This window comes from Schistocerca gregaria, chromosome 5 (genome assembly GCF_023897955.1).
Source record: "Schistocerca gregaria isolate iqSchGreg1 chromosome 5, iqSchGreg1.2, whole genome shotgun sequence".
In the NCBI taxonomy this organism is placed as follows: domain Eukaryota; kingdom Metazoa; phylum Arthropoda; class Insecta; order Orthoptera; family Acrididae; genus Schistocerca; species Schistocerca gregaria.
Window position 1 is genome coordinate 340473233 of NC_064924.1, and position 27210 is coordinate 340500442.

Here is a 27210-nt window from a genome sequence, read left to right on the forward strand (position 1 = left end):
ACAAATAGTGATTTGAGTGGGCACACCAAAGAAAAAGATAGTAAAATAATACAATATGATAAATGTTATCGTAGAGATTCGTGTTCTTATTCTAGATTGTGATGGAAGCTACTTAAAAAGCTACAATATCAAATACAGTTTCTTCAATAATGTTTAGTTTTTCTTTTTCGTTAGCTACATTAGTTGCGACAGAACAAATATTCTGTCTCTCTGTACATTTGGTTTATTAAAACAGTCCAAGATGCAGTGAGGATTAAGTAACTGAGGTAAACGACGCATTTCCAACCTCATTCCTTTCATCGCATGTCGACCGATGCATACTGGCTATATCTCTGATTTAAAGATGTCAGGCACCGGAGTTTCCTCACCATGGCCACGCAAGTTCATAGGGATCAACATAGTGATGTACCTGCTTGAGATTAGCGACGTAACGGTGAGGTGCACAGGTTCTCGCCGTGACACACGCTGCCGAGCCGCACACCCTTAGCTAGCGGTGGCGGCGGCGGCGGCGGTGGGGATGGCGGTTTAGATCAACACGCGTGGAGCTGACAAAAGCGCCCTGGGCAGGGCTGGGCCCAAAGGGCTGATAGCGCCGCCCGCAATGAGGCCAATTCGTCACGTTGCGCTCGTCAGCCGCAGCCAGCGCACCCCGGCTCACCTCGCGGTACTGTGCAGGTAGCGCAGGGCTCGCGCGCGGCCTTCACACAGGCTGCCGCCGGCGTTCCACGACTGTGTGTGACGCCCCTCGAGCCGTGTCCCTCCACGCTTTTCCACAAAGGCGCATGTTGCACAAAATATACACTGCCGAGAACAGGAAGTGTTACAACCCGACGCTACCAGACTCATGATTATTCCTCACCTCTGGCACAATACCATTAATTATTCTCACAGCAGAGAGGCGGTTTATCCAACATAACATTATCTAAGAAATTGTAGCATGTTACCATGCAAGTCTTCACACTCTCACGTCAAAATTTTCGTCAGCTTTTTTTTCGGTCATCATTTTGTGACTGATTTCATGCAGCGCGCCATTAATTTCCTGTCCTGTGCCAAACTTTTCATTTGAGTACCACTTGCAAACTACGCCCTAAATTACTTGCTAATGTGTTCAGATCTCTGTCTTCCTCTTCAATTTTTACCCGCTACAACTCCCTCTAGCACCAAGGATGTTATTCCCTGACGCCTTAACAGATGTCCTGTCGTCCTGTCCCTTCTAATTGTCAGTGTTTCCCACATATTCGTATCCTCGCCTACTCTGCTGAGAACCACCTCATTCCTTACTTCATCCGTCCTCCAAATTTTCAACAGTCTTTTGTAGCAACACATCACATTTCAGATACTTCGATTCTCTTCAGTCCATGTTTCACTAACATACAGTGAAGTGCTCGAAACCTACTTTCTATCTTCCTCCCGGGCGCCGTGGCCGAACGGGTCTAGGCGCTACAGTCTGGAACCGCTCGACCGCTACGGTCGAAGGTTCGAATCCTGCCTCGGGCATGGATGTGTGTGATGTCCTTAGGTTAGTGAGGTTTAAGTAGTTCTACGTTCTAGGTGTCTGATGAGCTCAGATGTTAAATCCCATAGTGCTCAGAGCCATTTCTATCTTCCTGATATCAAGGCCTTTGTTTGATATCAGTAGACTCCTCTTGGCCAGCAACGCCATTTCTCCCAGTGCTCTATGCTATTGGCTATTTTGCTGTCTACGTAGCAGAATTCGTTAACATCATCTACTTCCTGATCACCAACTTTCTCGCCGTTTTCATTTCTACTGTTTGTCATTATTTTCGTCTTTCTTCGATTTACTCTTGATCCTTATTTTGAATTCATTGAACTGTTCGTTAAATCCAGCACATCCTGCCATTCTTCTTGAAGCTGTTTTATGGAAACAACAGCAATAGTGTTGCTACTTTTCGCTGTTATCGACACATTAAAGAAATACGGAGAGGTCCTCTTACCTGACCGGGGTTTAAGGACATGATTTGTAAGTTTGAATTAACTGGAGATTTGGGAATTGCTTCAGGGAAAGGCCAACAGACAATACCGTCGCAACTTGTTGAAGACGAAACTGCGTTGCCTCTGTTGTTAAGAAGTACAATGGAAGATCGTTTTACCTGTGTCGATATCACTTGTTGTACGGACAGAATAGTGTGCCGCATACCTGTTCTTCGGTTAGCAGTTCCATGTAACAGCTGTGCTATAGGGTCCAGAAATGAATGTCTGCAGTATTTTTAGGCGTTCTAGAGGTGTCCTACTTTTACTAGTATGAGATCTGGCCTGTATGGCAAGACATGATTTGTCGACTAGAACATGTAGTTCGTGCCAGTCGGTCTGCTGATATATAAGTAAGTTTTTGTACTTAAAAATGGCCTAAGATCGAAATCTGGATCGTATAATAATAAACTAAAAATTATTACAGTCGAATGGTGGCATCAGCACTAACAAAAAATGTTGACAGGTTGCACAAATAGTCGGTAGTTGTGCAACAAACACAGGACATATTGTGACGATATCAGTGTAGGACAACAGTGTGTCAAGGAGAACAGACACGGGTTCTTACAGACGCGGGAAGGAGACATTGGTTTGTTCGACTTGATCTGATGAATACACAGACGGAAAAAAATTGCAACACTAAGAAACGAGCAATGTAGAGTAACGACATTTCTGGAATACTTTTATGTAGGTTACATATTTAAGTGATGAACATCACAAGATCACAGGTTAACGTAAGCTGGAGACAAGCTATTGCAAATGTGAAATGCTGGTAGGTTAATAACCGTTGTAACTGCCAAAATGTTGAACTAAAACATGAAAACGTCCATGCCTTGTGTTGCACCGGTGCCGGATGTCAGTTTTTGTGATGGAGTTTCATGCCTGTTGCACTTGATCAGTCTATTCAGGGACAGTTAGTGCAGGTTGTGGATGACGTTGGCCGATCATGTCGCTTAAGATGTCGCATACGAGACTTAGATATCTGGTTACCGAGCAGGCCAAAGCGACCGGACGACACTCTGTAGAGCATGTTTGGTTACAACAGTGGTATGTGCTGAGTGTTATCCTGTTAGAAATCATCCCCTGAAATGCTGTTAATGAATGTCAGCCACACAGGTCGAATTACGAGAGTGATGTACAAATTTGCAGTCAGGGTGCGTGGGATAACCAAGAGAGTGCTACTCCGACCAAACGAAATCGCACCTCAGACCATAACTCCACGTGTAGGTCCACTATGAGTAGGCCACTGACAGGTTGGTTTCAGGCTCTCAACTGGCCTCCTTCTAACCAACAAACAGCCAACACTGGCACCCAGTCAGAACCAGCTTTCATCAGAAAACACAACAGACCTCCACCTGTCCCTCCAACGAGCTCTCGCTTGACAACCCTGAAGTTACAAATGGCAATGGTTTGGGGTCAGTGGGATGCACACTTCAGGGTGCCTGGCCCTGAACTGTCCTTCAAGTAACCGATTTGCAACTGTTCATTGTGGCACTGTGGTACCAACTGCTGCTCACATTGTTGACTGAAATACAGTACGACGCGTCAAAGCCGTACCCTGAACGCGACGGTCTACCCTCTCGGTATTGCCACTCAGTCGTCCGGAGCCAGGTCTTCTTGCTTGCACACCTTCCCCTGGCCACCGCTACTAGCAGTCATGTACAGTGGCTACTTTCCTGCCAAGCCCTTCTGCAATATCTCGAAAGCAACATCCAGCTTCTTGTACCCCTATTACACGACTTCGTTCGAACTCAGTGAGGTGTTGATAATGGCGTCTTTGTCACTTTATAGACATTCTTCACTAACATCAGTTCACCACATCCAATCTCAAAGGTAATTAATGCTTAAGTTCGTTACAGCACAGATTTAAATCCGGCCTCATTTGCGTCCTCGTATTGGTGCCACTAACGCCACTCTAATCCGACTGGCGTGAAATTTCAATAGACGTTCGGATGTAGAACCACGCTTACCAAATTTCGTTTATCTTCCACAACTCTTTGTTGGTGTTGCGAATTTTTCCCGCCGTTGTAGGAAGATGGTGACAGCTGAAATCGTGCCAGAGGTTACAAGAAGTGCATCATCACAAACCGTCAGTAGCAGATAACTAGAACCTGCCTTGAGGCCAAGAGTTGCCATGCGTCATTTGCCGCCGACATCATAGCACAAACGACACGAACATGGGCAGAGCGAGTGCCAAATTAGAAACTAAAAGGTGTTCAGTGACACGTCTCCTTTAAAATGGTTCAAATGGGTCTAAGCACTATGGGACTTGACATCTGAGATCATTATTCCCCTGGACTTAGAACTACTTAAACTTAAATAACCTAAGGACATCACACACATCCATGCCCTAGGCAGGATTCGAACCTGTGACCGTAGCAGCAGCGCGGTTCCGGACTGAAGCGCCTAGAACTACTCGACCACAGCGGCCGGCCATATCCTTTCATTTTCGGACGAGGGGGATCGATGCAGATATGAGAGATTGCTACGTCGGTAGGGGCTTTCTGATATGCCAAATGGTTGAAATGGCTCTGAGCGCTATCGGACTTAACATCTGTGGTCATCAGTCCCCTAGAGCTTAGAACTACTTGAACCTAACTAACCTAAGGACATCACACACATCCATGCCCGAGGCAGGATTCGAACCTGCGACCGTAGTAGTCGCGCGGTTCCGGACTGAGCGCCTAGAACCGCTAGACCACCGCGGCCGGCTCTGATATGCCGGCCTCTTTCCTATCTTCATCTGTTTTTTCTCAATGGCAGTACTCCCACCCACTTTAGCACCATACGGGACATTTTTTGGAGTCTCGTGGCTTCGCTAGAATGGTCGATATACAATGATCTTCTCCATTTTGACATGAGGTTGTGCAAATGGACGTATCGCAACTACACAGATAATTTACGAAGCTACTGAAAGTAGAGGTGAGTGATTTGGTACTTCATCATTTAGGCTGCATGACCTCATTACTCGACTTAACTAGTGAGCTTACAAATTTCGCTGTGAGAGAGTTCTGCGTTTGAGTGTAAATTCGATTCATTTTAATTGCTCTGAAATAAATTTTCTTTACTATCATTTAAATTTACATAATGGCTACTACCTAATATTTAGTTCAGATGTAAATAGTTAAAAATAATGGCTGCAATAGAAAAATGTAACTGCTTCCTCATCTTTGTCGCAGCAAATATAACAGGAACCATAGTGCATCAGGTGTTCTGCAGTCCACATGAAGACAACACGATGACGATGTATCATATCGAAAATGAATAAATTAATTTACAACAGTGCTATTAACTAACATTGCTGCTCTGGTGAAGCATCTTTCTGTGTAATCTTTCCTGTTAAAACCTGTTAAAATTCTTTAGAAAAGGAAATTTGAGTGGGACGTGCTGATGTACGGACACAGCTTTGAGCCCAACAACGGACGCCCACAAGACGACGTCTGTTTATTTACTCGTAATATTTCATTGTCACCTTTAACGGTCGCTTTCTTCCTTATAGTAATTAGACAGTAGTCCACCTCCTCAAATACAGAAATCAACAAACAGTCATTTTTATAACACAATCCTCACTGACACCGTTAATTCACTGTTTGCCCTTTCTCGTTGTAAAAATAATGCTTTTATCTTTTCCGTGCACACTCTCTTTTAGTGCAGCATAACGTCGCATTTTGTAATGACAACTGATTCCTTCTTGTACTTAGGATCTGCGTCTTGAAAATCTTCTTCCTGTTGCTGGATCTTCTGTTATTAAATCTTTTCTCTGAAATCATCTCTCTCTTTTGTATTCTTTCCTCAACCGATAATTCGAAAAACCATCGCATTTTGTTAAAAGTTTAGTATTTTGTTGCGACAATGCGATAATTTTCTGGCTTATTCTTAGTTTGTCTCATCTCTTCTCACTTTGACTACTTCCACTGTCTCAATGCTATAAATTTTTCCACGTTAGGCTTTCCGGCTATTACTACAAAATTATCGTTAGACTGGTGTGCATTACTTGAAGACGATATGTCACTACCAAGAACACAGCTGAATAAAGCTTGGACCATACACAGAAAGAATTGCTGCACCTTATTGACAGAAACATCCAACTGGGCGAAGAGAACGAGCCGGCTGCAGTGGCCTCGCGGTTCTAGGCACGCAGTCCGGAACCGTGCGACTGCTACGGTAGCAGGTTCGAATCCTGCCTCGGGCATGGATGTGTGTGATGTCCTTAGGTTAGTGAAGTTTAAGTAGTACTATGTTCTAGGGGACTGATGACCACAGCAGTTGAGTCCCATAGTGCTCAGAGCCATTTTTGAAGAGACCGAACACTTTTATTCAAATACGGGAATCATACCTAAGACAGTGTTTTCTGATGGTCTACTGGACATTAGAAAAGGCGGGAAATAATTCCAAACTTGATTTTTATGAAAGACAATACGTGACTCCATCGATCTCTGCAAGTTAGGGATAGGATTATATTCGGGGAATGGACTGGTGTGCCTTTTCCCGCGACTCAGTTCTCACCTGTGGTATACATTGAGGAAAAGTATTGCAACACGTTCACACGCACCAAGGATCACAGAGTAGTTGTCTTCTTAGCTGGTGGACATACGGCAGACTTTAGTACAAGAACACGATACCAACACACCGTGTTAACAACCATGTGCAATGTGCAGGGAACCTTCATTAATCGCAGTGACTTTGGTTTACTTATCGTCGTTGAGTAAAAACAGATATGCTGTTATTGCTGCTCGTTTCACAGCGTATTTCTTGCCTTCTGTACTATCCTGTAGTACTTCTTTCTGTGAATGGTACAAGTTACATGAAGGTCTGTTACTTGGCAGTGCCACGACATGCCAAAGCTGCTTTTGTTGTTGAAGTTTTGCGCACCAAAGTATTTTCCCCTAATAAAATGACGCATCTCTCCAGTTCACTTTTAAATTTCAAAGTTTCAGCTTCAGTTATATTTTTGATTCGTTACCAGGACTACATTTCTCGTATCGCACTAAAGCATTCTCTTTCACCCTAAATTACGTACAGTCAAAATACATAGAACATAACAACATATTTACACAATACTTTGAATTTACATTTGTATAAACAACCGGGCAAGTGCGAGTAGGAGACCAGCTCAGAGGGGTCTGTACACACTTAATTATGTAAAATATATGCAGTTCATCTACAAATTTCTATCAGTTTACGAGTATTAAAATATGCGATAAAAATAGCCGCATCTGTTGATCGCACTGACCGAGATGCTTAACTTTCTTACACTGCAAAGACACCGTAGATTTTAGTATCTGACACAAATTTCAACTTGAAACCTCTACGCATTTCTGGGAGTAAGAGTTCTTAATAGACGGAGTGACATATGGATAACGAAGTCTCCCCAATCAGTTAATGCGACTACTCTATGTTCGACGTGAACAAGCAATAACCACTCACAGACTGAAAAAAAAAATGGCTCAGAGCACTATGAGACTTATCATCTATGGTAATCAGTCCCCTAGAACTTAGAACTACTTAAACCTAACTAACCTAAGAACATCACAGACTGCAGGTGAGAGCATTATCAGCGGAGGGTATATTGTAAGCAGGCTGTACCGGTTTCCTTATTGGTAACGCCACGTAGCGCTCTGTATGAAAATCACTGGCTGTGCTGTGTGCAGTCTGTGGCTAGTTTGCATTGTTGTCTGCCATTGTAGTGTTGGACAGCTGGGTATGAACAGCGCATAGCGTTGCGCAGTTGGAGGTGAGCCGCCAGCAGTGGTGGATGTGGGGAGTGAGACGGCGGAGTTTTGAGAGCGGATGATCTGAACAGAGGCAGTAAACTTCAAAGACTGGATTTCATGAACTGATATATATATATATATATATATATATATATATATATATATATATATATATATATATATATATATAAATTATGACTTTTGAACACTGTTAAGGTTCTTTATCAAAATCTTTCATTTGCTAACTATACCTATCAGTAGTTAGTGCCTTCAGTAGTTTGAATCTTTTATTTAGCTGACATTAGTGGCGCTCACTGTATTAGAGTAGTTCGAGTAACGAAGATTTTTGTGAGGTAAGTGATTGATGAAAGGTATAGATTATTGTTAGTCAGGGCCATTCTTTTGTAGAGATTATTTAAAGTTGGACTGCGTTGCGCTAAAAATATTGTGTGCCACTTTAGTGTTGATCAAAATAGGTAAAGAGCGAAATGCGAACTGTCAGAGTACTTTCAGTTTTGCTTAGCTGTTTGAAAAGCAAATAACGTAGGGGCTTACCAGCATAGTAATTCATTAATTTTGCTAAGGGGACGTTACATATACTGATTTATTTTTCTTGTTTTCTGCCCATTGCCTTATATTAGTTGTAATATTGCATTTGCTTTGCTAATTTAGATACACTGCTGCTTGCTTTGCAAATCTGCATTTTCTGTCATTGCTGTTTGTGTTAATTGTTTTGTGCTGCTGTATTGCCTCGTCCCTTAGTTCAGCATCTGAGCTCAGTAGATTAAAGTTAGCTTAAGATGGGGTAGGCTATATGAGCGAACGAGTTGTGATGAATTGGAAGAATTGCATTGAGAAGCTATAAGAAAATGGTTTGTCCAAGAAAGTATTTTGAAAGAGGATATGAACAAAAAAGTAGGGTTTAGGGACAACAGGTTTAGGTAGCATTTTCTTGGACATAAATGATGAGGTAAGATAATGGAAAATAAATAATGAGGTAAGAAATATGTGAACATATAAATACAGGAAGCATGCTTGGATAGGATTTTTTTGGTGGAAGCAAATGTTGAAATAAGAGGAAAGATCTATGGAATGAAGTTTTGGGTTGGACTGCAGTACCAAATGTTACACTGAAAACGAACCCTGTCTTTCTTTTTATATTATTCCGCTATGTGTTTGTATACCCTTGTGTATTTGTGTTCTTCCTGTCTTTATGTGTTTATCTGATGAGAGTTATGTTGTAGATTTTTTCTAATACTATGTTATTTACTTTGTAAAGATGTTTAGACATTATTTATTCTGTTTTGTTTTAATGCTCATGTGTGAAGTTAATGTTTCAAAAGTTATTCTGATCTTTTATGTACGTACTTATGTCATGATTCTTGGAACACTGATGTACCTGTTTATTTCTATTCTTTCGTAAAGCCCGTATTACTACAAATGTTATCTGTATTGTTATGTTCTTTAATGATGTATTTTGTACCTTTTTATTGTATTTTTATGTTATAAAATTGTAATTGACGCCAGTTCATCAAATTAAGTAACTTGTAAGTTACATTTCACTGAACACGTTTCTGTTGGTCATACTATATGGGCTATATGTGAGAAGTAGGGACTGATAGTGTATGCAAATGTGTTAATAATTCTGAAAGGGACTGATTAGCAGTATTGCTGGTTCTAAGGACCCACCAAAAAGTTTATGAGTGCTCAAGTGGTGGTTTATGGACTTGCTATATTGTCTGCAAGACTTCTAAGGACAATTCCAAAAACTTTGTGCGTGCAAAAGTGGTGGTTTATGGACTTGCTATATTGTCCGCAAGACTCTTCCATGGTGATTGTGCATCTGCACAGTCACAACAGATGGCTGCTGGCCATCTCTACAAGGACTACAGTGGGTCTGCATCATTGATGGCCCACCAATACCATTATTTCTTCAATGACTGCAGTGGTTCTGCACCTCTGGTGGCCCACCAATACCGTAATCTCTATCAGGACTATAGTGGGTCTACTCTGTGATGACCTACCTACCAATATTCTTCAAAACTTCCACTGACTCTGAGGTGGGTTTGCTCTGTTGTGGCCCATTACCTGTCTGCATGTCAAGAGTCAGCACTGTCTTTCCGTTGGAAGGACAACACTACCTCTTCAAGACTGAATGGAAATCCACTACTTCTGTGTGCATCTTCTTTTACTGCTCAGACTTTGAGAAAAACACTGCTATTTTACTGTAATGAACGATCATGACGGTCTTTATGGACTGTGAGAAATTTTTAGCTTTTGACCAACATTGTATCAATAAGTGTATGCATTTGATTTCTTTGTTATTGTAATTGTGAAAAAAATTTAGGCCAGGGTCCAAAACAATTTGTAAAATTTTTTGTGGGGAGCATGAGGGCTATGTAAGTAGGCTGTTTAGGTTTTCTTATTGGTAACGCAACGTAGCACTCTGTATGAAAATCACTGGCTGTGCTGTGTGCAGTCTGTGGCTAGTTTGCATTGTTGTCTGCCATTGTAGTGTTGAGCAGCTGGATGTGAAAAGCGCTTAGCGTTTGCACAGTTGGAGGTGAGCCACCAGCAGTGGTGGATGTGGGGAGTGAGATGGCGGATTTTTGAGAGCGGAAGATCTGGACAGAGACAGTAAATTTGTAACGTTAAGGTAAATACATTGTTTGTTCTTTATCAAAATCTTTCATTTGCTAACTATGCCTATCAGTAGTTAGTGCCTTCAGTAGTTTGAATCTTTTATTTAACTTGCAGTAGTGGCGCTCGCTGTATTACAGTAGTTAGAGTAAAGTAGATTTTTGTGAGGTAAGTGATTGATGAAAGGTATAGATTATTGTCAGTCAGGGCCATTCTTTTGTAGGAATTATTGAAAGTGAGATTGTGTTGCGCTAAAAACATTGTGTGTCATTTTAGTGTTGATCAGAATAGGTAAAGAGCGAAATGGGAAATGTCTGAGTACGTTCAGTTTTGCTCAGCTGTTTGAAAAGCAAATAACGTAGGGGCTTACCAGTACAGTAATTCATTAATTTTTCTAAGGGGGCGTTACAATATAAAACGCTTTGGGGGGGAGGGGGGACACGGACCACACTGAAGTGTTTGTCGTAATGTGGAAACGCAGTGATTTATCTGACGTCCAAAAGGGCACGATCACTGGATTTTGGGGCTGGGGTCGAAGAATTTCAAAAACAGATTAGTCTGTAAACTGTACGTGTGCAGTTGTGGTTAAAAGTATACGTGTGTGGCAAATGGCAGTATCTGAAACCGACGCCGAAGTAACTGTGGTACACGACTGACCATAGATGACAGGGCGAGCGACTGCTGCGGAGATGTATACGGGTGAACAGCTGTAGCTGACCGCCATGTCAACCAAGGGGCTAAAACAGACTCTCATCGACGACCGTTCACATCGCTGTCTATGGGCCTCCGCAGCAGGTGCCTGGTTTGCGCACACACGCTGACTGCTGCCCATCGGCGACGACGGCTGGAGTTTGCAAGCCAGTACGGCAACTTGACGTCCACTGAGTGGGGACAGGTGGATTCTGGAGATGGATTACGTTTTGTGCTCCATCGGACGGACGGGCGTTGGCGTGTACGGCGTGAAACATCTGAAAGCAGACACCCCACGTTGAGGAGGAAGCGTTATGTTCTGGAGAATATATTCGTGCATTCCTGGCGTGAGCTCGTCGTTGTAGAAGGCACAATGGATGAACGTAATTACTTGTATGTATCTATCCTTATCTAACTAGGGCAAGATATATATAGCCTACAGGAAAATTAAAGAGACCTTTGGAGAAAAGAGAACTACTTGTATGAATATCAAGAGCTCAGATGGAAACCCAGTTCTATGCAAACACGGGAAAGCAGAGAGGTGGAAGGATTATATAGAGGGTATAGAGGGTCTATACAAGGGCGATGTACTTGACGACAATATTATGGAAATGGAAGAGGATGTATATGAAGATGAAATGGTAGATATGATACTGCATGAAGAGTTTGACAGAGCACTGAAAGACCTGAGTCGAAATAAGACCCCGGGAGTAGACAACATTCCATTAGAACTTTTGACAGCCTTGGGAGAGCCAGTCCTGACAAAACTCTACCATCTGATGAGCAAGATGTATGAGACAGGGGAAATACCCTCAGACTTCAAGAAGAATGTAATAATTCCAATCCCAAAGAAAGCAAGTGTTGACAGATGTGAAAATTACCCAACTATCGGTTTAATAAGTCACAGTTGGAAAATACTAACGCGAATTCTATACAGACGAATCGAAAAACTAGTAGCAGCCGACCTCGGGGAAGATCAGTTTGGATTCTATAGAAATATCGGAAGACGGGAGGCAGTACTGACCCTACGACTTATCTTAGAAGCTACATTAAGGAAAGGCAAAACTACGTTTCTAGCATTTGTAGACTTACGAGGTGCATTCAAGTTCTAAGGCCTCCGATTTTTTTTCTACGGACTGGAAAGAGATAGAAATATGCGCATTGTTTTAAAATGAGGCCGCGTTCATTGTCAATACGTCCCAGAGATGACAGCACCGTACGGCAGATGGAATTTTACCGCCAGTGGCGAGAATGAGAACTGTTTTAAATACTTAAAATGGCGACGTTTTCCTCACTTGAACAGCGTGCAATCATTCGTTTTCTGAATTTGCGTGGTGTGAAACCAATTGAAATTCATCGACAGTTGAAGGAGACATGTGGTGATGGAGTTATGGATGTGCCGAAAGTGCGTTCGTGGGTGCGACAGTTTAATGAAGGCAGTACATCGTGTGACAACAAACCAAAACAACCTCGGGCTCGCACAAGCCGGTCTGACGGCATGATCGAGAAAGTGGAGAGAATTGTTTTGGGGGATCGCCGAATGACTGTTGAACAGATCGCCTGCAGAGTTGGCATTTCTGTGGGTTCTGTGCACACAATCCTGCATGACGACCTGAAAATGCGAAAAGTGTCATCCAGGTGGGTGCCACGAATGCTGACGGACGACGACATGGCTGCCCGTGTGGCATGTTGCCAAGCAATGTTGACGCGCAACGGCAGCATGAATGGGACTTTCTTTTCGTCGGTTGTGACAATGGATGAGACGTGGATGCCATTTTTCAATCCAAAAACAAAGCACCAGTCAGTTCAATGGAAGCACACAGATTCACCGCCACCAAAAAAATTTCGGGTAACCGTCAGTGCTGAAAAAATGATGGTGTCCATGTTCTCGGACAGCGAGGGCGTAATCGTTACCCATTGTGTTCCAAAGGGCACTACGGTAACAGGTGCATCCTACGAAAATGTTTTCAAAAACAAATTCCTTCCTGCACTGCAACAAAAACGTCCGGGAAGGGCTGCGCGTGTGCTGTTTCACCAAGACAACGCACCCGGACAACGAGCTAACGTTACGCAACAGTTTCTTCGTGATAACAACTTTGAAGTGATTCCTCGTGCTCCCTACTCGCCTGACCTGGCTCCTAGTGACTTTTGGCTTTTTCCAATAATGACAGACACACTCCGTGGCCGCACATTCACCAGCCGTGCTGCTATTGCCTCAGCGATTTTCCAGTGGTCAAAACAGACTCCTAAAGAAGCCTTCGCCGCTGCCATGGAATCATGACGTCAGCGTTGTGAAAAATGTGTACGTCTGCAGGGCGATTACGTCGAGAAGTAACGCCAGTTTAATCGATTTCGGGTGAGTAGTTAATTAGAAAAGAAATCGGAGGCCTTAGAACTTGAATGCACCTCGTAGAGAAAGCTTTTGACAATGTTGACTAGAATACACTCTTTCAAATTCTCAAGGTGGCAGAGGTAGAATACAGGAAGCTAAAAGCTATTTACAATTTGTACAGAAACCAGATGGTAGTTATAAGAATCGAGGGACATGAAAGGGAAGCAGTGGCTGGGAAGGGAGTGAGACAGGGTTGTAGATTCTCCCCGATGCTATTCAATTCGTATATTGAGCAAGCAGTAAAGGAAGCAAAAGAAAAAATAGGAGTAGGTATTAAAATTCATGGAGAAGAAATAAAAACTTTGAGGATCGCCGATGACATTGTAATTCTGTCAGAGACAGCAAAGGACTTCGAAGAGCAATTGAACGGAATGGGCAGTGTCTTGAAAGAAGGACATAAGATAAACATCAACAAAAGCAAAACGAGGATAATGGAATGTAGTCGAATTAAATCGGGTGATGCTGAGGGAATTAGATTAGGAAATGAGGCACTTGAAGTAGTAGATGAGTTTTGCTATTTAAGGAGCAAAATAACTGCTGATGGTCGAAGTAGAGAGGATATAAAATGTAGATTGGCAATGGCAAGGAAAGCATTTCTGAAGAAGACAAATTTGTTAACATCGAGTATACATTTAAGTGCCATGAAGTCGTTTCTGAAGGTATTTGTATGGATTGTAGCCATGTATGGAAGTGAAACATGGACGATAAATAGTTTAAACAAGAAGAGAATAGAAGCTTTCGAAATGTGGTGCTACAGAAGAATACTGAAGATTAGATGGGTAGCTCACATAACTAATGAGTGAAGTATTGAATAGGATTGGGGAGAAGAGAAGTTTGTGGCACAACTTGACTAGAAGAACGGATCTGTTGGTAGGGCATATTCTTAGGCATCAAGGGGTCACCAATTTAGTAGTGGAGGGCAGCGTGGAGGGTAAAAATCGTAGAGGGAGACCAAGAGATGAATACATTAAGCAGATTCAGAAGGATGTAGGTTGCAGTAGGTACTGGGAGATGAAGAAGCTTGCACAGGATAGAGTAGCATGGAGAGCTGCATCAAACCAGTCTCAGGACTGAAGGCCACAACAACAACAATCTATCCTGGGGGACCATGGCCACCGTTACATGAAGTTTGTTTTTCATCGGCACGGTGTCATTTACTAGCAGGACAGTGCAACTTGTCACACAGCTGGCAGTGTACGTGTGTGATTCGAAGAGCACTAGGATATGTTTACCAAACTCTCTTGGCCACCGAACTCTTCGGACTTAATCCCAATCGAGAATCTGTAGGATTATCTCTATCGGCCTCTTCGCGCCGCTGATTATCAATCAAGAAACCAAGCTTATCTGGCCACAGCGCTGGAATCATTATCACTCCAAATCACTGTCGGTACCTTCCAGAATCTCAGTGCCTCTCTTCCTGCGTGTCCACCCTGGGAAAAGTAGCTATTCAGAAATTTGACATGTGGTCACATTAATGTGACTTGACCATGTATAAGCGTTCGGTTTTTATCAGCTGACTTACGGAACCTAGAAAATAATGATATAGAAATCATATAAAATCGTTGTTCCTCATATCATTTATCATCTGAAATATGGTGGATGAGCAGATGTCCGTCGTAAGTTGTCCTCTTTATTTTTATTTGCTTACAATCATAATATTTTTACTTTTATCTATTATTTATAATTTCCAATATCTATAATTGCTTAAAATATTTATAAATAAAAATGTAAATTTCAGTTTGAGCACAATCGTGTATAAGGTTCTAAACTGATTGCTTTAAATTTTGACACAACGCTGCAGTCTACAGCAGGAGTGTTTTTAGATGCCCAATTCATTTATAAATGTATATTTTAATACGTATAATACATAAATATGCATGTAATACATAAAGGGAAAATATTGTTACCCTAAAATTCAGATTTAACCTCCCCGATAAACTTCAAATTTTTACATGTTAAAGATATAAAAATTTAGAGACGTATAGACCATATACTTTTTAATATATACCTATAGTAATAAAATATTCAGTAGTGGATCTTTGTTAGCAAACAGGAAAATTATATGGTGTAAATAGCTCTAAGCATCACGGGACTTAACATCTGAGATCATCAGTCCCTTAACCAACTTAAGGACATCACAAACATCCATGCCCCAGGCAGGATTTGAAGCGGCGATCGTATTGTTTACGGACTGAAGCACCTACAAAACTATATTTATGGGTTATTAGTTTAAGAGTAGTTTACTGCTACAGAATCTGAATTTCAGATAACAATAAAGAAGGCTCACGGTAAGAGAGAGGGAGGAAGAGATGGACAAAGGGACTGGAGGGAATGGACATAGAAAACGGGAAGGAGGAGATGGTTAGAGATTAGAGGGTAGGAAGAGATGGAGGGAGGGGTGAGGAAAAGATGGGCAAAAAAGGGGGAGGGGGAGATGGACAGAAACACGGAAAGAAGGAGATTAGGACGAGCGTCGTATTCCCATACATATTAGAAACGTGTTCTGTCTCTTTTGTTTCTTCTCTATTTAAGCAGACTGATACACAGCGAAAAATTGCCAGATAAAGTAGTAAATAAGTAGGAATTGATATACGCCTATCAGCCAGAACATTACGGCCACCTGCCTTATAGCTGACATGTCCACTTTTGTCACCGAAAACAGGGGCGACGAGTCGTGGCATGGAAGCAGTGAGACCTTAATACGCCTCTGCAGAGAGTTAAAACCACATCTTCACGCACAAATCACGCAATTCCCGTAAATGTTTAGTCACATCCCATATGTCTTCGACTGGGTTCAGATCTGGTGAGTTGGGGGGGCCAGCACATCAAGTTGAACTCGCCACTGTGTTCCTCGAATAATTCAGTCCCACTCATGCCCTTTTGACATGCAGCATTACCTTGTTGAAAAATGCCCCTGCCCTCCGGAAATATGATGATCATCAAGGGGTGTACGTTGTCTCCAACCAGTGTAGGATACTCCTTGGGCGTCATGGTGCCTTGCCGAGCTCCACGGTACCCATGGATGCAAACGTAGGTGATTTCCAGAGCATATTGGAGCCGTCGTTACCTTGTCTTCGTCCCACAGGTGTCATGGAGCTGTTCCCCTGGAAGACAACGGATTCGCACCCACCCATCGGCATGATGAAGAAGGTATCGGGATTCATCATGCAGTACAACGCTCTGCCACTGCGCCAACGTCCAGTGCAGATGCTCATGTGTCCTTTTCATTCGTAGTTGAAGATGTGGTGGTGTTAACATTGGTACATGAAAGGGTCGTCGATTGCGGAGGCCCATCGCTAAGAGTGTTCTGTGCACTGTCTGTTCAAACACACTTGTTCTCTGCCCAACATTAAAATGGGATGTTAGTTCCGCCACAGTTCTCTGCCTGTCCTGTCTCAGCAATCTGCCCAGTCTACGATGTCCGACATCTGTAATGCGGGGTAGCCATCCAACCCCCTCGACGTCTGGATATGGTTCCGCCCTAGTTTCACCACGTGTTCGAAGACACTCAGTAGAGCACTCCTCGAACACTCAACAGGTCATGCAGTCTCGTGACGAGACTCTAGGCCATCGCAGTCTGCCCTCGGTAAAACTTAGACTGCATGCCTTGCCCATTCAACACTCGGATATAACGCTCGCTGATAATACATGCACCATGCGTGGTTCTGATTAGCGGTCATTCCTCGCCAGGGGACGCTGCTATTCCCTAGACGGATAATTTCGATAGTGGTCGCAATGTTTTGGTTGTTCAGTGTATAACAAACCCTTGCGAGTAGCAATATGGATATGAGCAGTCAGGAACCGTGCGCTCTCCAGCGGCGTAGCCTGTCGTGTCAGGCGCTGCCAGCACAGGCTGGCGCCGCTGCGCTGGAGGCGAGGGTTCTGCGTGTATGAGAGCCGTGGAGAGCGCGCGCACGTGTCTCGCTGAGAGCGGGGCGGCGCGGCGGCGTCGAGGGCGCCGTGAGAGCCTTGGTCCCTCTCGGGCCGGCGCGTCGCTCCGCAAACACCGCCACCCGAGAAGCAGCGCGCCGGAAAACCCACCGGTGCATTAACATTGCAGGCCGCAGGGCCGCCTCCTGTCGGCGTCCGCAGCAGCGGTTGCTAGCCCCGGCGCTGCTGAGAGTCGTCTACACGCATTTTCATCACCAGTATTTGGAGGGCTAGGGTAGGGGACGCAAAACAGCTTACTACACTAAACATCGTAGCAGTCATTTATATAAAAACAATCATGTTTTGTGGAGTGAGGGACGGTAAAATTGTCGATAACAATGGCGTAAAAAGGAACACACCTCGTATTTGCGTCATCATATATATATAACATTTGCTTACTATATGGCTGAAAGCAGTGAAAAAAATTTATCTCCGTTCAATGTGATGCCCTTACGTCTTGTTAGTGTTAGCGACTGCATGCCAGCATGTTACCACTTAACTCGTCGATATCGCACCTATCGTGACAAAGCCATGTTTCGTCGCCTATGAGGATGATTGAGAAAAAATTGTCAGCATCAGCTTCGTTGTTGTTGTTGTTGTTGTTGTGTTCTTCCGTCCAGAGACTAATCTGATGCAGCTCTCAATGCTACTCTGTCCTGTGCAAGCTTCTTCATCTCCAACTAACTACTGCAACCTACATCCATCTGAATCTGCTTAGTGTATTCATCTCTTGATCTCCGTCTACGATTTTTACTCTCCACCGCTGTCCTCCAACTTGATGCCTCAGAATATATACTACCAACCGATGCCTTTTTCTAGTCAAGCTGTGCCACAAGTTCCTCTTCCCTCAATTCTGTTCGGTACCTTCTCACTAGTTATGTGATCTACCCATCTAATCTTCAGTATTCTTCTGTAACATCACATTTCGAATGCTTCTACTCTCTTCTTGCCTAAACTATATATCGCTCATGTGTCACTTCCTTACATGGCTATACTCCGCACAAATACCTTCAGAAACGACTTCCGGACACTTAAATGTATACCTTGATGTTACCAAATTTGTCTTCCTGAGAAACGCTTCCCTTGCCATTGCCAGTTTACATTTTATGTTGTTTCTACTTCGACCATCATCAGTTATTTTGCTCCCCAAATAGCAAAAGTCATCCACTACTTCAAGTGTCTCATTTCATAATCTAATTCACTCGGCACCACCCGATTTAATTCGACTACATTCCATTATTTTCGTCTGGCTTTTGTTGATGTTTATCTTATATCCTCCTTTCAAGACATTGTCCATTCCGTTTAACTGCTCTTCCAGATCCTTTGCCGCCTCTGACAGAATTACAATTTCATCGGCAAATTTCAGTTTTTTTTCTTCTCCATGGATCTTAATTCCTAATCCGAATTTTTCTTTTGTTTCTTTCACTGCTTCCTCAATATACAGGTTGAATAACATCGGGGATATGCTACAACCCTGTCTCACTCCCTTCCCAACCACAGCATCCCTTTCATGCCCCTCGACTCTTTTAATTTCCATCTGGTTTCTGTACAAATTGTAAATAGCCTTTCGCTCCCTGTATTTTACCCATGCCAACTTCAGGATTTAAAAGAGTATTCCAGTCAACATTGTCAAAAGCTTTCTCTGAGTCTACAAATGCTAGAATAGAAAGTTTCCCTTTCCTTATTCGATTTGCTAAGATAATTCGTAGGGTCTGTGAGTCAGTATTGCCTCATGTGTTCCAACATTTCTACAGGATTTAATCTTCCCTGAAGTCGCTTTCAACCAGGATTTCGATTCGTCTGTAAAGAATTCGTGTTAGTATTATGCAGCCGTGACTTATTAAACTGATAGTTCGGTAATTTTTACACCTGTCAACACCTGCTTTCGTTGAGATTGACATTATTATATTCTTCTTGAGGTCTGAGGGTATTTCACCTGTCTCATACATCTTGCTCACTAGATGATGTTTTGTCAGGGCTGGCTCTCCCATTTCTAACAGTAGTTTTAATGGAATGTGGACTACTCCCGGGGCCTTGTTTCGACTTAGTTCTTTCAGTGCACAGTCAAATTCTTCATGCAGTATTGTATCTCCAAGTTCATCTTCATCTAGGCCTACCTCCTCTTCCATTACCATAATATCATCCTCAAGTACATCGCCTTTCATGGACCCTCTTTATACTCCCTCCTTCTACCTTTCTGCTTTCCCTTCTTTGCTTATAGCTGGTTTTCCATTTGAGTTCTTGTTATTCATACAATTGATTCTCTCTCTAATTCTCCTGTGGGCAGTATCAATCTTACCCCCTAATGATGTATGCCTCTTCTCTTCTAGCCATCCTTCATTAGCCATTTTGCACTTTCTGTCGATTTCATTTTTGAGATGTTTGAATTCCTTTGTACATGCTTTATCTACTGCATTTTTTATATTTTCTCCTTTCAATTGAATTCAGTATCTCTTCTGTTACCCAAGGATTTCTATAATCCCTCGTCTCTTTTCCTATTTGATCCTCTGTGCCTTCACTATTTCATCTCTCAGAGCTACCCATTCTTCTTCTATTGTATTTCATTCACCCGTTCTTGTCAATCGTTCCCTAAGGCTGTCACTGAAACTCTCTACAACCTCTGGCTCTTTCAGTTTATCCACGTTCCATCTCCTTAAATTACAGTCATTTTGCAGGTTCTTCTCTTCTAATCTACAGTTCATAAGCAATAGATTGGGGTTAGAGTCAACATCTGCCCCTGGAATTGTCTTACGATATAAAACAAGGTTCCTAAATCTCTGTCTTATAATTATATAATCTGTCTGAAACCTTCCAGTGTCTCCAGGCGTCTTCCTCGTAAACAATCTTCCTTCATGATTCTTAAACCAAGTGTTAGCTATGATTAAGTTATACTCTGTGCAAAATTCTACCAGGCAGGTTCCTCTTTTATTCCTTAACCCCCATTCCATATTCACCTACTACTTTTCCTTCTCTTCCTTTTCCTACTATCGAATTCCAGTCCCCCACGACTATTAAATTTTCGTCTCCCTTCACTACCTGAATAATTTCTTTTATCTCATCATACATTTTATCAACTCTTCGTCATCTGCAGAGCTAAATGGCATATAAACTTGTACTACTGTGGTAGGAGTGGGCTTCGTGTCTATCTTGCCTACAATAATGCGTTCACTATGCTGTTTGTAGTAGTTTACCCGCGCTCCTATCATTTTTATTCATTATTAAACTAACTTCTGCGTTACCCATATTTGATTTTCAGTTTATAATCCTGTATTCACCTGACGCTAATTCTTGTTCCTCCTGCCACAGAAGTTCACTAATTCCCGCTATATCTAACATTTCTCTTTTCAAATTTTCTAACCTACCTACCCGGTTAAGGGATCTGACATTCCACGCTCCGATCCGTAGAATGACAGTTTTATTACTCCTGATAATGACGTCCTCTTGAGTATTCTTGCCCGGAGATCCGAATGTGGGACTATTTTACCTCCGGAATATTTTACCCAAGAAGACGCCATCACCATTTAACCATACAGTAAAGCTGCTTGCCCTCGGGAAAGGTTACGGCTGTAGTTTCGCTTTGCTTTCAGCCGTTCCCAGTACCAGCACAGCAAAGCCGTTTTGGTTAATGTTGCAAGATCAGATCAGTGAGTCATCAAGACTGTTGCCCCTGCAACTACTGAAAAGGCTGCCACTCTTCTTCGAGAACTACACGTTTGTCTGGCCTCTTAACAAATATCCCTCCGTTGTGGTTGCACGTACAGTGTCACTGAGGCACGCAAGCCTCCCCACCTACAGAAAGGTCCATGATGCACAAGAAATTTTGTATCGATGGTCCTTCTTTGCCCTTTACGGTCTTTCTGTTATGCTGGAAGGAACTCAGAGCCTTACTTCTTTTAGTACCTCAAAAAATTGAGCAGCGAGATGTTTGAGTGTGCTCCGTCTGTCACCCAGAGTAAGGATGTCTGTTGAAGTCACTGCTGTGTGCAGCCGGACAACACGCGGAAGATTGGACAGGTTTGCGCGACCTCGTAGCCATGGTGACAGGCTTCTCGACCAACGACTCAACGTGCTTTTGTTCACTGCGAGGTTCTTGTGGACATTCTGCAGGCACATACCAATATCTGCGATGCTCTGGTTTTCCAACAAAAGAATGTCAATGACCGCTATGTATGGCGCCACCATCGGAACTTCATGAAACTATAGGGGCTGAAGTGGGCAGCATTCTATGATTCTCCACAACAAATTGTGCAATTTTGTAACTGAGATTTGTGGAGGAAGAGAGTTTTTCTGTACTTTTTGAACGTCCATCGTACATTATATCGTCGTCCATCAGTAAGAAGGATTAGCACTCCGCTGTGGAATTGCAGTGATATGAAATTTTCTATAGATTAAAAGTGTTCCGTACTGGAATTACAACCCGGGTTCGAGACCCTGTCCGCATTCAGTTGTAACCTGCCAGGAAGTTGCACAAAATATATCCTTTGTACTTTAGCTACGACGTGTCACTTGGAGTAACGAGAGAGGTTTCGTCTAGCATCCGAAAACAAGACACATACATATTCCTACCAGGAATGTCTACTAAAAAGTCAGCTTATTAAAATGTTTGTCAACTTTAGAACTAAATAATTCTATCCTTTATTTGGGCATGTGTTTAAACTGTGGACCATGGACTGAAAGGCACATTTTTAAAAGTCGTTGGAAAGAATGATGAACAGATCTAGGACTGTGGAAGATATAATAGAGCATGTACTAGCGATTAGACGACACACAACGTCTGGCGTAGTTGGGGCTTTGTCATACATTGAATCTTTGTGTGCTCCTCAAAGCAAGAAATCAAGAGGAGTCAAGTTGGGGGACCTCGCAGGCCATTTGGCAACATAATTTTGTCGTATACAAGGTCCAGGAAAATTCTCATGCAGTATTTGTGCTATAACAAGAGATGACTGAGCTGGAAAACTGTCATGTTGCAGCCACATACACTATCGAACACCCAGTGGTGCCGCTTCTAGAAGAACCAGCAGAATATTCGTCAGACAGTGTGCGTACGAATGTCTATTTAGAAAGCCTGGGATGCAGTAAGGCCCCAAAATGTAATTTCCTATGATGCGGCACCATAAGTTTACTTTCCGTGGCCGTTAGTGTTGCACCTGACGAAGCCAGTGTGGATTCATCGATAAAGAGTAAACGTTGGGAAAACGAAAAATCGTCTCTCCGTTGCTGAAGGACAAAACTGTGTACGACGTTCCTAATCACGATCGGCGACTGCCTGAGGTAGTGACAGATGACAGGGATCGAAATCCTGTCGACGAAGGGTGCGAGTGACACTCGTCTGCACGATTCCCCATACCTTGGCAGAATGTCTCGTATCGCTGTGCGGATTCATTAGCGTCGTAGCCGCCTGCAGTCAATAACTTTAAAAAGCAATGGCTTCCGTGCAATCACTTTTAATCTCAACTGTTCTAATGTCTTAATCAATTCGGCCGTGGCAAAAAGAATCATACCAGCATAATTAAGTAACACCTCAATGACTTAAACTAGTTAAACGCCAGTGTAAATAAACGTAAATGTTTTTTCTGGCAAGTTGAATACATTTATACTGATCGCAACCACAGCGTAACTTATGGAGCTGTTAGCTTACTCAGACACTAACCCATAAATAATGGTGAGACAGACGTTCAGCAGTTCACAAATCAACCCGCTTGCGTGATGAAACGTAACATGACTAAGCTACATGTCACTGCTTTTATTTGAACATAGCATAAAAAGGGCCATCACAGGAGTTGGGAAGGAAAACATAGGTACGAAGAAGGTAGCTGCGAAGAAACCATGGGTAACAGAAGAAATACTTCAGTTGATTGATGAAAGGAGGAAGTACAAACATGTTCCGGGAAAATCAGGAATACAGAAATACAAGTCGCTGAGGAATGAAAGAAATAGGAAGTGCAGGGAAGCTAAGACGAAATGGCTGCAGGAAAAATGTGAAGTCATCGAAAAAGATATGACTGTCGGAAGGACAGACTCAGCATACAGGAACGTCAAAGCAACCTTTGGTGACATTAAAAGCAGCGGTGGTTACATTAAGAGTGCAACGGGAATTCCACTGTTAAATGCAGAGGAGAGAGCAGATAGGTGGAAAGAATACATTGAAAGCCTCTATGAGGGTGAAGATTTGTCTGATGTGATAGAAGAAGAAACAGGAGTCGATTTAGAAGAGATAGGGGATCCAGTATTAGAATCGGAATTTAAAAGAGCTTTGGAGGACTTACGGTCAAATAAAGCAGAAGGGATAGATAACATTCCATCAGAATTTCTAAAATCATTAGGGGAAGTGGCAACAAAACGACTATTCACGTTGGTGTGTAGAATATATGAGTTTGGCCACATACCATCTGACTTTCGGAAAAGCATCATCCACACAATTGCGAAGACGGCAAGAGCTGACAAGTGCGAGAATTATCGCACAATCAGCTTAACAGCTCACGCATCGAAGCTGCTTACAACAATAATATACAGAAGAATGGAAAAGAAAATTGAGAATGCGCTAGGTGACGATCAGTTTGGCTTTAGGAAAAGTAAAGGCGCGAGAGAGGCAATTCTGAAGTTACTGCTAATAATGGAAGCAAGGCTAAAGAAAAATCAAGACACGTTCATAGGATTGGTCGACCTGGAAAAAGCGTTCGACAATATAAAATGGTGCAAGCTGTTCGAGATTCTGAAAAAAGTTGGGGTAAGCTATAGGGATAGACGGGTCATATACAATATGTACAACAACCAAGAGGGAATAATAAGAGTGGACGATCAAGAACGAAGTGCTCGTATTAAGAAGGGTGTAAGACAAGGCTGTAGCCTTTCGCCCCTACTCTTCAATCTGTACATCGAGGAAGCAATGATGGAAATAAAAGAAAGGTTCAGGAGTGGAATTAAAATACAAGGTGAAAGGATCTCAATGATACGATTCGCTGATGACATTGCTATCCTGAGTGAAAGTGAAGAAGAATGAAATGATCTGCTGAACAGAATGAACAGTCTAATGAGTACACAGTATGGTTTGAGAGTAAATCGGAGAAAGACGAAGGTAATGAGAAGTAGTAGAAATGAGAACAGCGAGAAACTTAACATCAGGATTGATGGTCACGAAGTCAATGAAGTTAAGGAATTCTGTTACCTAGGCAGTAAAATAACCAATGACGGACGGAGCAAGGAGGACATCAAAAGCAGACTCGCTATGGCAAAAAAGGCATTTGTGGGCAAGATAAGTCTACTAATATCAAATACCGGCCTTAATTTGAGGAAGAAATTTCTGAGGATGTAGGTCTGGATTACAGCATTGTATGGTAGTGAAACATGGACTGTGGGAAAACCGGAACAGAAGAGAATCGAAGCATTTTAGATGTGGTGCTATAGACGAATGTTGAAAATTAGGTGGGCTGATGAGGTAAGGAATGAGGAGGTTCTAGGCAGAATCGGAGAGGAAAGGAATATGTGGAAAACACTGATAAGTGGAAGGGACAGGATGATAGGACATCTGCTAAGACATGAGGGAATGACTTCCATGGTACTAGAGGGAGCTGTAGAGGGTAAATACTGTAGAGGAAGACAGAGATTGGAATACGTCAAGCAAATGATTGAGGACGTAGGTTGCAAGTGCTGCTCTGAGATGAAGAGGTTAGCACAGGAAAGGAATTCGTGGCGGGCCGCATCAAACCAGTCATTAGACTGACGACACAAAAAAAAGAAAATTGGAATGCGCAAGCAAAGTTTGGAGGTTTTGAATCACAGTGCAAGATGGCGTAATCTAATAGTACACTACAGTGGTCGATAACCCTCGGCAGCACAGGATAATAAGAATTGAGATGCTCACCAAACAAAGTACACAAATCGCTGCAGAAACAGAGCAAGGCTAAATGATCACAGTTCAGTCCTTGAGAGCTGGCAGAGTAACTGGAGCCTCAGCTCCAGAGTTGAGGACTCCCTCGAGTACAAGCAGAAGCAGCAAGTAGGAGCTCCTGCCAAGGCCAGCAACCACACCAGAGTTACCACGTCCGCTACAGACCAACAAGCGAACCCCCTCGGTGAAGCAAGTCCCTCGGTCGTAGCGCGGAACCACAGCGCTCGCCGCGGCTCACCAAAAGCCGTACTGCCTCGCTACTCCGCGAGCCGCATCAGCCAACGAGGACAAGCAAACCGCTCCCTCTGCGGCACACGCTCACGCCTTCACATCCGACTCGCACGTCGCTACCCCATCGCGAAACTCGGCGCGGCAAACACTGGACAGCCGCTCGAAGATCATAACTGACACAGAGACATGAATCGTGCGAACCTGCACCGCCACTCAGCAGCCAGTGGTAATTTCTCCTTAAGAACCACGAAATACATTTACAAGTAGTTACCAATTCTTTTTAAAATAAATCTACGACGTGAACCACTCTCGGAATATAAAACAATTAGCTTACCACACACTGAAGTTTTCATATAAACGTAGCGCAGACAAACTGGTAATCTGAGATCAAAAGGTCACGTAATTCGAACCATCCGCTAGAGAATCTCGAGGCTACCACCGCAGACAATATTTAAAAGTAATCAAAAGGTGGTAAGCTTAATAAATTAAGGTCTCGATAAAATGTCACGTAAAAGACACACGTTTACAGGCATTTGTAAGCAAAATACACGCCGTCCTTAATATTAAATTTAAAACGGGGGACGAACGAAAAGGAAGCTTGACATTCCAAATCAAGCCCCTCATACTAGACACCAAAGTTCTCACATACATAGTTTGACAAGGACGCAAACTCATGCAAGCAGGGAACATTTACTCAACCCAAAAAAAGATACATTACGTAAGTGACACAATTAAAAAATAATGCCGTAACGAACCACTATGACAGGTGAAACACTATTGTTCATACACATGATTAACCACAGCGCCTAGCGACGTCACCCAAATCCTGATCGTTGAGCATCTGCCATATGACGTCACTCAAACACTGAGGAGGGGTACTTCATGTCCATTATAATTATCCGGTTTGTTATGCCGTGGTCGGTTGATGAATTTTGTCTCAATTCCCAACGTTTCGTCTCCGACTGCGGGAGACATCTTCAAGGTGGTCCGTAGGTCGATGGAAAGTCCCACACACCCACTGGCTCGCTACTGACAGTCAGTGCGTTTGTTGGACCTTCCATCGACCTACGAACCACCTTGAAGATGTCTCCCGCAGTCGGAGACGAAACGTTGGGAATTGAGACAAAATTCATCAACCGACTACGGCGTAAGAGCCCGGATAATTATAATGGACATGATATTTCCGGCCTTGAAAGTCTACATTTTAGTAGAAGGACACTTCACACATGCATCACCATGCTGCACCATCCCATAGCGGTAAGGACAAAAATGTACTAAATATCCTCTGTCATAACAGAACACACGGTGAAACACTGCGAAGAAGGAGACAATCACTTCAAGCCTGCGAAAACTGTCCTTTTTCAGCCACGGCCACATGGTGAATTGATCCCCAAACTTCTGTCACTTTTACTGGAATGTGGCAGGTACAACACATACCCGTTTTTCTGCCATGCCTGGCTACTAATCCTACGCATCTCTCTTCGATAATTCCTTATGTCGCCAGTATGGCGCGTCCCTCTTCTCTGTTACCTCCTGGAGTTCGCTTTCGGTTCTTGCTCCAGGAGGTTAACTTCAAGCTACCTGACACTTTCCGGTTGGGTGTGACCCCTTCACCACCTTGGCTTCGTGTAGCGGCCCCTGTTTATCTTGGCCTTCATTTGCTTACTAAAGACACTACTCAAACCTCGCTCTATCTCCGTAAGTTTCACGACCTTCTCACGGAACTTCGCAGTAGC

The 27210-nt window shown here is 43.0% G+C and overlaps 1 protein-coding gene across 3 annotated transcripts in view; it reads left to right on the top strand.

Annotated features, from left to right (window-relative positions):
- The window catches only part of LOC126272257 (hemicentin-2-like), a 1823560-nt gene that overhangs the window by 724209 nt on the left and 1072141 nt on the right, over positions 1-27210 (top strand). The window lies entirely within an intron of this gene.